This window comes from Pteronotus mesoamericanus, unplaced genomic scaffold (assembly GCF_021234165.1).
Source record: "Pteronotus mesoamericanus isolate MK-2021 breed Mesoamerican mustached bat unplaced genomic scaffold, CSHL_Meso_final contig_94, whole genome shotgun sequence".
NCBI lineage: Eukaryota > Metazoa > Chordata > Mammalia > Chiroptera > Mormoopidae > Pteronotus > Pteronotus mesoamericanus.
Window position 1 is genome coordinate 9,272,905 of NW_026555285.1, and position 13,140 is coordinate 9,286,044.

Consider the following 13,140-nt stretch of genomic DNA (forward strand, 5'->3'; position numbering starts at 1 on the left):
TGAGCTTCAAAGATCACACTTGGAATCATTTTTCAGGCAAATCTGAAGCAGGCTTTCCTTCCTGAGGACAAGTTCATGTCCTCTTTGTTTGCACATTTCCACCAGCTTTGCTCTCCACTCTTGTACAATTGACACTCCCAAGTTTGGAGACTGGCTTAGTAAGTCTACCTGCAAAGTGAAAGCTAATTTCTTCCTTGCACCATGGAGGATGATTAACTCCTGTGCTTGTGTGTATCTTATAAGTGGTGTTAGTTAAATCTTCTCAGATAAAGACCACCTAGTTCAAATACACAGTCCAATATTATTAAAAGAAAATAAAACTAGCAGTTTATTAGTGCAAGAGATTATTTCTACCACTGTTAGATGAAAAAAATATACAATACTATCTAAAATTCTTCAGTACAGGCCAAATCCTCATCTGACACTTGCTTGTCCTCCCCTGCCTCTCCTCACTACCCAGAGTTTATTTAGGATGAATATCTTATTTGGGTTGGGTTTGGGGGAACATTACTGTAGATGTGAAGTGATAAATCATGACCTTCTGAGGACTAGGCAGTGGAATCTCCATCTTCTATATTCCTATAAAATTATTCTTCCCTGTGTCCTAACATAGGTGCTTACATGACTAGGAATTATAAATGAACAAACACACAAACTAGGCTATGTGGGGAGGAGTACAGAGAAAAATGCAAAATTCCCTTCTGAGTAGCATCCTTCACCAGAGTCTTCTGGTAGAGGAAACTTCAAGATGACCATACTAATTGCAATGATGTACAAATAACGCAATGATGCATTTTCAATAATAAAAAGAACAGACCAGCTACAAGGGTTTCCAGGGTTGTAGAAGCTACATTCCTCTGGACCCTCACCCATCCACCGTCATACTCCAAGTGAAAGAGAGGAACTCATCATCAAACTGTTCCCATCTCTCTCTACATGACACGTCCACCCTCATGAAATACTCTTCAGAAGGATGACCTTTTATAAAAAATGTTCAATGATCTCTGAACTTTTTATTGGCCTCCTGCACTCCCAAGGGGTGCCCTACTTCTGCTGCCTTTAACACCTCATAATTTTGGTGTCGTTGACCTCAGACACCGTTATGCCATCCACAATCCTGCAGGTGATGGTCTTTTGGATGGTTTGTATGGAGTGTCTGTTGTCCATGGCATCACCAAGATTGAAGTCCTTCCCTTCTTCCAATAGGTGACGATAGGTGTGATCTCAGCTTCCAGCTTGACCTTAATGTTCAGCACAGCCTCCTATTCCCAGGCCTGGCACTGCCCTTCTGCCTGGGTCTGGGCCAGTTCTGACTCTAGGTGCATCAGAATCCCATTGAGCTGTTCCATCTGCCTGGCATAGCGAGTCTCCTCTCCCCCAAGCTGTTATCCAAACTGGCTTGCCAATTTCTCATCAAGTCCAGGTTGCTCTCCAAGGACTCGACTGTAGGTCTTAGCTCTGTGAGTCTCATCTCAGCTGCTCCTTTCTCAGCTGTCTAAGAGGTGACCACTATGGTGCCCTCCTCAGTCTGCTGGGACCAGTACTTGTCTAGCTCCTCTGAATTCTTCTGAGCCAGCTTGTCATACAGCGCCTGGATGTCCACCATGATCTTGCTGAGGTCCTGAGATTTGGGGGCATCCAACTCCATGGTCAACCCAGAGTTAGCAATCTGGCTTTTTAGACCTTTTACTTCCTCCTCGTCGTTCTACCTCATGAAGAGCAGCTCTTCCTTGAGAGCTTCAATCTCTGTCTCCAGCTACAGTCAAGTGACATTGGTGTCATCAGTGACCTTTCCAAGCCAATTGATGACACTATCCACAGACGGATACAGGGCCAGCTCTGTCTCATACTTTACTCTGAAGTCATCAGCAGCAAGGCTGGTGCTCAATCAGCACCCGTAATTCACAATAACCAAGTGAAATCCTGTGTTCTAAGATGGTAAACTAACCGAATGGCCCAAAGAAGAGAATTAACTCAGTTCTTAATACTCTAGAAAAGAATACCTCTAAATGCTTCATTATGTATAAGATGCTCATAAGGCAGCAATATGTTTTCAATTAAAATATCAAACAAGGTTAACATATCATAACAGTAGTACAATTTATTTGGCAATGCCGGCCATGTGAAACCTAAACCAATTTCATTTCTGAGGAAGACATCAAATTTCAATAAACTAAAATCTATGAAAAAGCAATAGACAATTCCCATCGATGAAACAAGGTGCAACTTAAGTATAAAAGACACTTAGTTAATGACTCAGGTTTGCATTGTCCTGGACTATGAAAGCAAATTGAGGTCTCAATCAAGAACCCGTCAGCTAACAACACAGGTTTAATTTTGTCCTGTTTTGTCCTGTTTTATTTTCACCTTTAGAATCTTTCATTCCTTCAAACTAATGTTTTCCTAAGTTGTTGGTTTTTGTGTTTGTGTTTTTACTCCTAAGCTTTCTATCTCTGTTAGTCTATCTGTGATCCATGTCTTCTTGTGCCTCTCTGATCATTTGTTCTGCCTTTTCTCTTTCTCTGTTTGGTTTGTTTTCAGTCTATTTTCTTTAGGCATTCATTCCTGTATATATTTTAAATACTGTATATGTCTTATTGTGTATATATTTTATACAATGGTGTTTATATTTTATATCTTAAATTCTATATATTGTTTATAACCCATAACCATATGATTAGTTTCCATGTCTTCAAATGTTGTTTTTCATTTTAATGGGTAGGTGGGTAAATTGCAATTTAATCAATTCCCAGTTTTTAACATTTAGATTGTGTTCACTTTTTCACTCTTATAGAAGAGACTTCAATGAATTGTCTATTAGCTACATCTTTCGGCATGCCCATGATTGCTTCCTTAGAATAAATTCATACATATATCCATAGAACGAATTCATAAGCTTACTTATAGAATAAATTCATAAATTGCTGAGTCAAAAAATGTAAAATTCTAAGTCTTTTAGTATGTATTTTCACATTACAACACACCAATTATACCAATTAGAGTATACCTTCCTGCAGAAAAGACAAGTATATTATCACACCAATCAATTTCCTTTACATACTCTCCAACAGACCATTCTTTAGAAATAGTTGTATTTTGAGCTGTTTTCCTGAAAAAAAATGTAAATAAAATACTATGACCCCACTTTTTAACAATCTGATACCAAAGAAGTAACTACTCTTTGAAATGTCACTTTTATTAAACCAGTGCTGAGGGTATTTTCAATGTAGTGCCTGTTTTGTGAGAGCACATTTGTTTGATTTCGAGGTTTATGCAGGAGCCTGGAGCATTCCCATCCTCCTTTGTGCTCTGAGTCTCCCTGGTAATGCTGACTAAGCACTTTGTTCTCAACCACAGGGTCTGGGCTCTGCATAGCTATACCATGCTTTTTAAATTAAATCGGATTTCTTCCTTTAAGTGGATGCTTTATTCTTATAGCCAGCAGGGTACAGAATTCAGAGAAAGAAGATCATATTTTATAATGTTTATTACTGTCTTTAAACTATGTGCCCATCTGTTCCAAGTCTGAAAGAAATCAAAGTTAGGCTTACAGAAAATCAGGCACAGCCAATCAATCAATGTATTAACCATTGTTGAGTGCCAGCAACATATAAGGCAACAGGAGTAACTGAAGTCAGAGAGTAAACTTAAAAATACATTGGTAAACAATCCACTTTCCTTTTGTTTTGGTTGATTTTCCTGGAATAGTGGATGAATGTTTAAGTTTGCATTTTATTTACTAGATGTTAATTTTTTTGGAAGAAAAATATTGTAGTTATGTTTTACTTTTTATTTTTTTATTGATTTTAGAGACAGAGAGTTGAGGGAGAGAGGAAGAGGAAGAAGGAGGAGGAGAAGGAGGAGAAGGAGGAGGAGAAGGAGAGGAGGAGGGGGAGGAGAAGGAGAAGGAGAAAGAGAAGGAGAAGAAAGAAACATCAACCTGTTTTTCCACTTATGTATGCCTTCATTGGTTGATTCTTGCATGTGCCCTGGCTAGGGATTGAACTTGCAACCTTGGCACATCGGGATGCTGCTCTAACCAAATGAGCTGCCCAGCCAGGACCTTTAGCTATGTTTTGAAGTATCCTATTTTCCCTCAAAAGATGCTTTTTAAAATTCAAGAATTTCAGTCTCTTGCCATATGAGTATTGGCTTTATGTTTTCTGTGAAATGCTCGTTCATGTCTTATGCTTATTTTTCTATTGGGTTGTTTTACTTATTGATTTGTAGGAGTTTTTAAAACATTCTTGATATAGATTCTTTGTTGTATGTAATATATCTTCACATACAATAGGCTAGATAAATAAATGCTGGTGTATTCACACAATGAAATACTACACAGCAATAAAGATAAATGACTCCCAGCAGCCCACAACAAAATAAATGACTCTTAGTATCAGAAAACTAAATGAGAAAAAACAAAGCCCAGAAGATTATATACAGCATGATGTCCTTTTTATAAATGTCAAAAACAATTAAAAAGAATCATTATGTTGTTTGTATGCATATATGTATGATAAAAATACTTTAAATCAAGAATGAATAAGAACATAAAAATTCAGAATTCTTGTTACATAAGTGGGAGGAAACAGGAAGGAAAAAGGCAAGGACAGGAGCGTGTAGAAGGTAGAAGTTATTGTCGGTGTGTTAGTTCCCTAATTAGATAATGAGGTCAACAAATAAACACATAAGTAAATAAAATAAAAGAGGTTCAAGCATGGATCACTGATGAAAGTGGGAGGTAAACCAAAGGCTGTAAGTTCAACTAGGTCCACCAAGGGTCCACTGAAAAGTTGAGCGAGAAAGTCAGCACAGACCCTCTAAGAAATGAGCTGTCCTAGCTGTTGGCTGCGGGAGCATGGGGGTGGGGAAAAGCTGGTTGGAGGGATTGAGCCTCCCCTCCCCAAAAAAGAGAGAGAGAGAGAGAGAAACCCATGGACACGAACAACAGTGTGGTGATTGTCAGGGAAGGGGGTGTGGGGAGGTGGAGAAAGCTATGGTGGAAGAGGGTATAAATGATGATAGATAGAGACTTGACTTGGCATTGTGAGCACACAATACATTGCAGAGATGACGTGTTGTAGAATTGTGTGCTTGAAACCTGTATAACTTTGTTAACCAATGTCAACCCAATAAGTTAAATAAAAAAGAAAAAAAGAGAGATGAGCTCTGCTAAGGTGTGAAGTCACGATGCTTAAAAACAAATATTAAAGGCTACTTAGTATAAGTAAGAGGTATTAATAAATCAGAACTTCTGACCTTAGTAATTTTTTCACAAGATCCTGATTAAGTGTTAGTTAATAAGTATGCAACATGCCTATATTCCATGTGTTTTCATGGCTGTTTGGCCCACAATGACAAATAAATAAATAAATAAATTCCTTAGGGAGTCACTGGATAGAAAGGGAAGCAAGCTGAAGAGCACCCTAGATTCCTTTAAGGACTTCCCTTATATCACAAGAATAAGTTAAAGACTATAACATTTCCAAACTTTTAATAATAAAAGCAGCTTACGTTTTTCTAGGATTTTCATCATTTGCATAGTATTCGCATATATAAGATCTGTTTGGGAGAAGTCCAGACATTGTGAATAAAACAAGAATGGTTGGTGCAACATTGATGTAACCTGGCAGCAAAGGAGAGTGGATTGGAATGTGCATGCATGAACAGTGATGAATTCACTGTACTAGTCAGTGGGGGGTTGGTAGACACTGTTGAGTGAGCATGTCTACTGTGTGGCCGTTGCATTCAAAATGACTGAGCAAGTAGAGCAACTAATCTGCATCAAATTTTGTATTAAGCTTGAACATTCCTCCATAGAAACTATTCAGATGATTCAGAAGGCTGCAGCTATGCTTTGAAAGTGACAACACATGATGAGGCTGCCAATCACATCGCCTGCAGAGGGTTTTGGTGAAACAGCAAATCACCCAGGTGGCTCAGTCTCCCTATGGCCCAGATTTGGTGACCTGCAACTTGTGGCTTTTCCCAAAACTAAAATCAACTTTGAAAGGGAAGAGATTTCAGGCTGTCAGTGAGATTCAGGAAAATACGCCAGGGCAATTGATGGTGATTGGGAGAACTGTGTGAGGTCCCAAGGTGCCTACTTTGAAGGGGACTGAGGTGTCATTGCCCTATGTAAAACATTTCTTGTATTTTCTACCTTCTTCAATAAAAGTCTCTTTTTCATAGTACATGGCTGGATACTTCCTGGACAGATCTTGTACATGCTCCATTTGATAATGGGACAAAGAAGCTAAGAATTTACAAAATCAAGGCTATCAGATGTTTGTGACAAAAGAAAATAACAATAGAAATGAAACTGAATCCTGGTGTTATTTCAAAGCTGTCTCTCTAGATAAGAGAAAGCTAAAGGTGTGCCAAAACTTGGGACAGAAATTTATCAGCATGATCTTTTTGTGCTCCAACTTCTTTAAATGTTAGTCTAAACAGGCGGGTATCCTACAGCTCTATAAAACTCCAACAATTATTTTTTGAGTTACTAAAGTATGCAGGCACTGTACTTGGATCTAGGAATAAAACAATGAACAAGAAAGACAATAAATAGCCATGGCTGTTGATAAACAATGTTTAGTAAAATAAACATGTTTCTATTTTTATTTTGAAAAATTGTATCACGCATGATATCTTTTATGAATCTTTACTTGGCTTCACTAGGAACATCCAGGAGAGCTGATGGCCCTGTCTATGTCCACACTGACCTTGAAGTGCTTCTTTTGTAGTATTTATCATGCTGACTTGCAATTATTTATATACATGTCTGTAGAAGACATCTGTTACTTTGTTCCTCCAGGATCTTCTCTTCTCAGGAACTCTCTTTTCCTCTCCTTTTAAGGTTGTCAATTACATGGTCCCACCCCCCGCCCTCACCTGAGGGGAGGCACAAGGTGTAGTCGGCCACCTGGAGAAGGTGGGTCTATGTCTCAAGCAGAGCCCTTTTTGAAAGTTTGATTCTGATCCCAGAAGAGAAAGAATTTGTCTCTCCTCCTGAAATTACTAGTAATCATATGAACACCCAGAACTTTACCTCCATAGGAAAATCCAAGAATCCAGAGGAGAGGAGAGGTGTGAGAGAGACAGAATCTTGATGACACTCTAAGCCTGAATCTAGCAGTGCCTGAAACCCACATCCCTGGCATTCTCAGTTGAAAGAACCAATATATTGACTTTTAATTTAAACATTGTTGGATTAGGTTTTATCACTTAAAACTGGTGAAGTCCCAGTTACTACTGTGTGTGTGTCTCTTCTCTAAGATTGGGAGCTTCTAGAAACACCTGGGCACAGGGGCTTAATTTGCACTAACATTGAACTGGTGACTGCTGCTCATGTAGCAGGCATACGTCTAGATGAAATTGCTCAGCTTTTAGAGCAGGTATATGAAACCCTAGGTCCAAAATGAAACCCTAGGATCCTAGAAGGATCCATGAGAGGATGTATCATTGCAGATTTTTCAGGTGAGAAAGTAAATCGTCATCAGATACTCAATGGAATCCCAAACTCACCTCTGTTTCAGTGATAGCAGTCATCACATCTGGAAACATGGAGCCAGGAAGAGTTTTGCTAGGACTTTTCTTCAAGTATAGAGAATGCAAAAGCTTGCTACATTCCAGGTAAAACCAATTCATGTTTGTTTGCTTGTTTTGTTTTAGTGAATGAGGATACTTTCTGGTTTGTTCTTCTAAGCCCACTGAGGGATACAGCTGGAATATGTAAGATAAAATGAGAAACCCCTGTGCTTGACCACATTCCCAGACCCACATCACAACTGACAGAAGCCCTCCTGTGTGCTCTCCCAATTCATTAGATCCCTTGAGCACTGGCTATTAATTCTGTTACTAAGCTCTAGTTTCTGTTCTTTTAGTTTATTTCTTTTCTTTTTTTTTTTTTTTTTTGTTGCTGTGATAACTACATATAACATAAAATTTAACCTCTTAACCATTTTTAGGTGTACAGTTCAGTGGCTTTAACTATATTTACATGATTATGCAACATCACTACCACCTCCTCTAGAAAAGTTTCCTGTGGCTGCCACAAGCTACATTACCACAAATTTTGTGACTTACAACAGAAATGCATTTGTTCACTGTTCCCAAAGACAGAGTCCAAAATTAAGTTGTAAACAGGGATATTCTCCTTCCAAAGGCTCTAGGGGAAAATTTCTCCTTGCCTCTTCCAGTTTCTGGTGACTACAGGTGTCCTTGGCTTGTGGCTGCACTCCAATCTCTGTTTATGTCTTCTGTGTCTTCTCCTTTTCTTTCTTTTATAAGGCCACTTGTCTTTGGATTTAGGGTCCCTCCTCAGGGGTAATTTAGAATGATCTCATCTTGAGATTTTTATTTATACATTTGGAAAAAACTTTTTCCAAATAAGGTCACATTCTCAGGTACTGCGGGTTAGGACATGGACATATCCTTTTGGGAGTCACAAGTCAAGCCACTACAGCTGGGTTACCCCAGAAGCATTGTCAAGATAAGACTTGAGTACAAATGCTAACTTAGGGAGGTGATCCCAGGAAGCACCAACAGGGGTGTGGAAAGTAGGAAAGAGTAGGAAGCCTACATAGAGTGCCTTCATGAGTAAGTTACCACTGTTTGAGACGTGGTTCACACAATTCTTTAGGGAACCTTGGGGTAAGAACACACCTCAGGGGGTATTTATGTTCAGAATTTCATCTGTCACTGACTGAAGGCTGTTCTCAGGGGCACTAATTCCCTGGCACTTGTTATCCTCACCCTCAAGCAAAAAGAAAGCTCTTAGAGAGACAGTCATATGTAATTGTAGTAGAACATCATCTCCGTGCCCTCAAGTGCTTAGTTCCTCAGAGATGTGGGTGGAGCATTGATAGCATTGCTCCAGAACCATCAGGAAGTTTTTACTTCACTGCTTAAAGAAGGGGCTACTAGGGGGATCCAAGATGGAGACAGAGCACCTCCTCCAAGGACCAAATTGAAATTACAACAAAAATATAGAGCAATCAACCTGAATAACTAACTGAAGGCTAGCTGAAAAAGAGTCTTATAATTATGAATTTACAGAAGAAGCCACAAGGAGACTAGTAGGAAGGGTAGAGATCAAAAAGCGCTGGCCCCGATCCTTCAGTGTTGGGAACCGTGCCCTCTGATTTCAGAGACTGTAGCCTCACCAACAGGCAAGAGGGCCCCAAGGCTGGAGCCGAGCAAGGAGGCCTTGGGAAAATAGGCCACTGAGGAGACAAAACCTGTCCCCCGGCAGGGGAGCAAACCCTGCCTCCCTCACATCACCCTGCATGACCCCAGAGGATGGCTTTTTAGTCAATGAATGGGTAAAACCCCTCGATGACAGGGTCAACCTAAGACAGGCACAGTCACATGGGGGCCATCAGAGAAGGACTTGGAGGACACAGAGAAGGTGCAAAAGACTCTCAACCTTTGGCTTTGTCGTGGCCGAAGTCCTTATTCTATCTGAAAGAAGTCTCCTTATCTCTTGGCTGCTCTGCCCGCAGCCTGACCAGGTCAGTGAAAAAGTACTAAAGGCAGGTACAGCTCTAATCTGGATCAGGTGGTTCCCAGGGACAATTAGGCCTGGAAAAGGAATGCATTAAATCCTATGAAACCTACTTTGCTAAGAATGCCCTCGAGTTAATGAGTATTGATGTCTGGGGTCGAGCATAGAGTATGATCATTTTCCCAGGTTTCAGGGCCGAATGGGTGCCACCCTGTCTACCAGACCCTGATCTGAGGCAAATCTCTGTGTTCTTTCAATCATAGCCTTTTGACATTGATGAGCTTTGCATTCATGCTGTATACCCCTGTGCATACTGTTCTCAATAAAAGCCACTTCAAGAGAAGGTCTCAGGGCATTTTCCACTAGAGGGAATTGCCACCCCCTTTTCCTGGCAGACTGAGAGTGGCTGGAACGACTTGTTTCCTCCATCCGCAGCAACCTGGGGGGACTCTGTAGGAACAGGGTACTCCCCTCACCTCAGGTGGGCAGTGGCTGAGATTCTTAAAGGGAAATCTCAGCTGCAATGTTTCCCCCTGAGGACTGTGGGGTCTAAACTCCAAGTTGGGCTCCCTAGCTAAGAGCCAGGATGAAGCGATCATGTAATATCTGGCTGTGAAAATCAGCAGGGATTCTGTCTACCAAGGAGAGACAGAAGTTGACTAAAAACACAGGCACACTCTTAAAGGGTCAACACACAAAATCTCATCTGCACCCACTGTCCCTGGGATTGGGCAGGGGGAGGGTGGAGCAGGCTAGAGTCATGTGAGAAGAGGCGGGTTTGTGGTTCTGGGGTGACAGCTGAAGGGGCAGCCACCAGGACCCCTGTGTACAGACTAAAAGAGAGAAAAAGATGTTTTATGCAAATAAAAATGGCAAAAAAAACGCTGGGGTAACAATACTTATATCAGGCAAAATAGACTTCAAAACAAAGGCCATGACAAGAGGCAAAGAAGGACATTACATAATGCCTTGTGACTTCAATCTAATAAGATATAACCTGTGTAAACATATATGCACTGCACACAGGAGCACCTAAATATATAAAGCAAATTTTGATGGCCATAAAGGGAGAGATAGATGGTAATACAGTTACAGTGGGGAATTTTAGCACCCCACTGACATCAATGGATAAAATTTCCAGACAAAAAAGTCTGTAAGGAAACCGTGGCCTTAAATGACATGCTAAATCAGATGGATTTAACTGATACCCTAGAAGAAAACAAAGGCAGTAAAATCTCTGACATTTCTCATGGCAATATTTTTTTCTGATATATCTCTTTAGGCAAGGGAAACAAAAGAAAAAATACACAAAGGGGGCTACATCAAACTAAGATCTTTTTACACAGTGAAGGAAACCATCAACAAAATGGAAAGACAACCTAATGAATGGAAGAACATATTCAACAATGATATATCCAGTAAGGAACCAATATTCCCTTTCAGTATAGTGAGTATGCATTTTCTATTTGGTAAAGACTTTTTATAACGTTCTTGCTTTATTTATTTGTTTGTTTGCTTATTAGAGAGAGAGAGGAAGGGGAGAGAGGAAAAAACATTGCTTTTCTGTCCCACTTATTTACACATTCATGGGTTGATTCTAGTAAGTGGGATCAAACCCACAACCTTGGTGTATTGGGAGGACGCTCTAACCAATTGGGCTACCTGGCCAAGGCTTATTTGGTAAAGACCTTTTAACATATTTAGCTTGATGGTATTTCTCTGCTGTGGAGTATTTTTAATGTGTGACAAAGTGCTGAGGGGGTGAACAAAAATGCCGTGGTTGGAAGAACTATTATAGAAACTTGAGAAACTGAGATCTGCAGGAGTAGGACTCAAGTCCAATCTGGGAACTTGATGTCTGTGCCAGCCAGGAATGACCAGAGCTTTCTGGACCACTGTCCTGTAAACAATATTTAGTAAATTTTTTCCCTTTTTATTATACTGAACTACAGGTCAAGAAGACCGTGATTAATATGAAGTAAAACAAAAATAATTGTTGTTTTAAAAAGGAACTACTAAAGTTGTCTAAAATAATATTTGATGAAATATTACTGAGTGGTTTCTGGCATAAAACTGGTAGAATTTCAAGGAATTAAGTAACAATATACAAATTACCTGCAGTCTCCTTTGCACATTTATTTGAACAAAGAAATGTACTGTATATATTGATTACAGATACATACTATATATCTGATAAAAATGAGGATATGTCATATTCATCAATATTTATCACTGAATACATGAACTAAGAGTTTAAAAGGCCAATAAAATTTTACTTTACATACCCTGGCTGGTGTGGCTCAATGGATTGAGTGCTAGCTTGTGAACCAAAGGATCACCAGTTTGATTTCTAGTCAGTACACATGTCTGAGTTGCAGGCTAGGTTCCCAGGAAAGAGTGTGTGAGAAGCAACCACACATTGATGTTTCTTTCCTTCTCCTTCCCTTCCTCTCTCTATAAAAATAAATAAATAAAATCTTTAAAATAATAAACTTGATGTTTTAAAAAGAATTTTACATGAATGTTATGAAAATATGTAGCATATTTAACTTATTTTTAACATACTCAGAGCTTTACAGTCACTGCAAATTTTTTAATTTCTCATTTCAATTTACATTGATATTTTTGTTCTGGAAAAATAAGGTAGTGTAATCAGCCCTGGCCAGTGTTGCTCAGTTGTTTGGAGCATTATCCCATGGACAAAAAGTTCACAGGTTTGATTCCCAGTCAGGGCGCATCCCAGGCTGTGGGCTCTCTCCCCATTTGGGGCAAGTATGGGAGGCAACCAATTGATGTTTTCACTCTCTTGCATCAATGTTTCTCTCTCTTCCTCCTTCTCTCTCTAAAGGCAATGAAAAAAAAAAGTCCTCAGGTGAGCATACAAAAAAAAAAAAAGATAATGTGCTCAATTAAAAAATGGAGAATTTGGAATGTAAACATAAATTTAAAGAAAAAAATAATGGAAAATATCTGGCTGTTAATAAAGTACTTTTTAAAAATGAATGATGGATGGATGAATTTAGATTACACTGGATATGGGGAAAAGAGTGATGTTATTTTAAAATATAAGAATTTATAAAACCCAGGACATAACATTCTTTGCAATTCCAAAAAATGTTAGAAGTCACTCTAAAATTCTAATTAGATATTAACTAACCTCTAATCTATATAATCTCTATATCTAATTCTAATTAGATATTAACTAATCTCTAAATTCAAATCCCTCATTTCCAGGAAAAAAGGTCTGACTGGCCCAATGTGGATCAGATATCTGCCCCTAGTGGACTTCATTTTGGCTAGTGAGGTGGTGTCACAAGGCTTGCTGTCCACTCAACAGAGGCTACAAGGGGTTGAGTAGTACATGATCAATAGTTCTCAGAAGCCCTGGCCAGATTGCTCAATTGGTTAGAACAGTGTCCCAATATGTCAAGGTTGCAGGTTCAATCCCCCATCAGGGCATATACAAGAATCAACCCATGAATGCATAAATAAGTGGAACAATAAATCGATGTTTCTCTCTCTCTCCTTCTCTCTCTCTCCCAAAAAATAAATAAATAAATCAGTAAATTTTAAAAAAAATCAGTTCTCAGAGAAGAGGGTGGCACCCAAGAAAGCTAGACTGCTTAATGAATGTT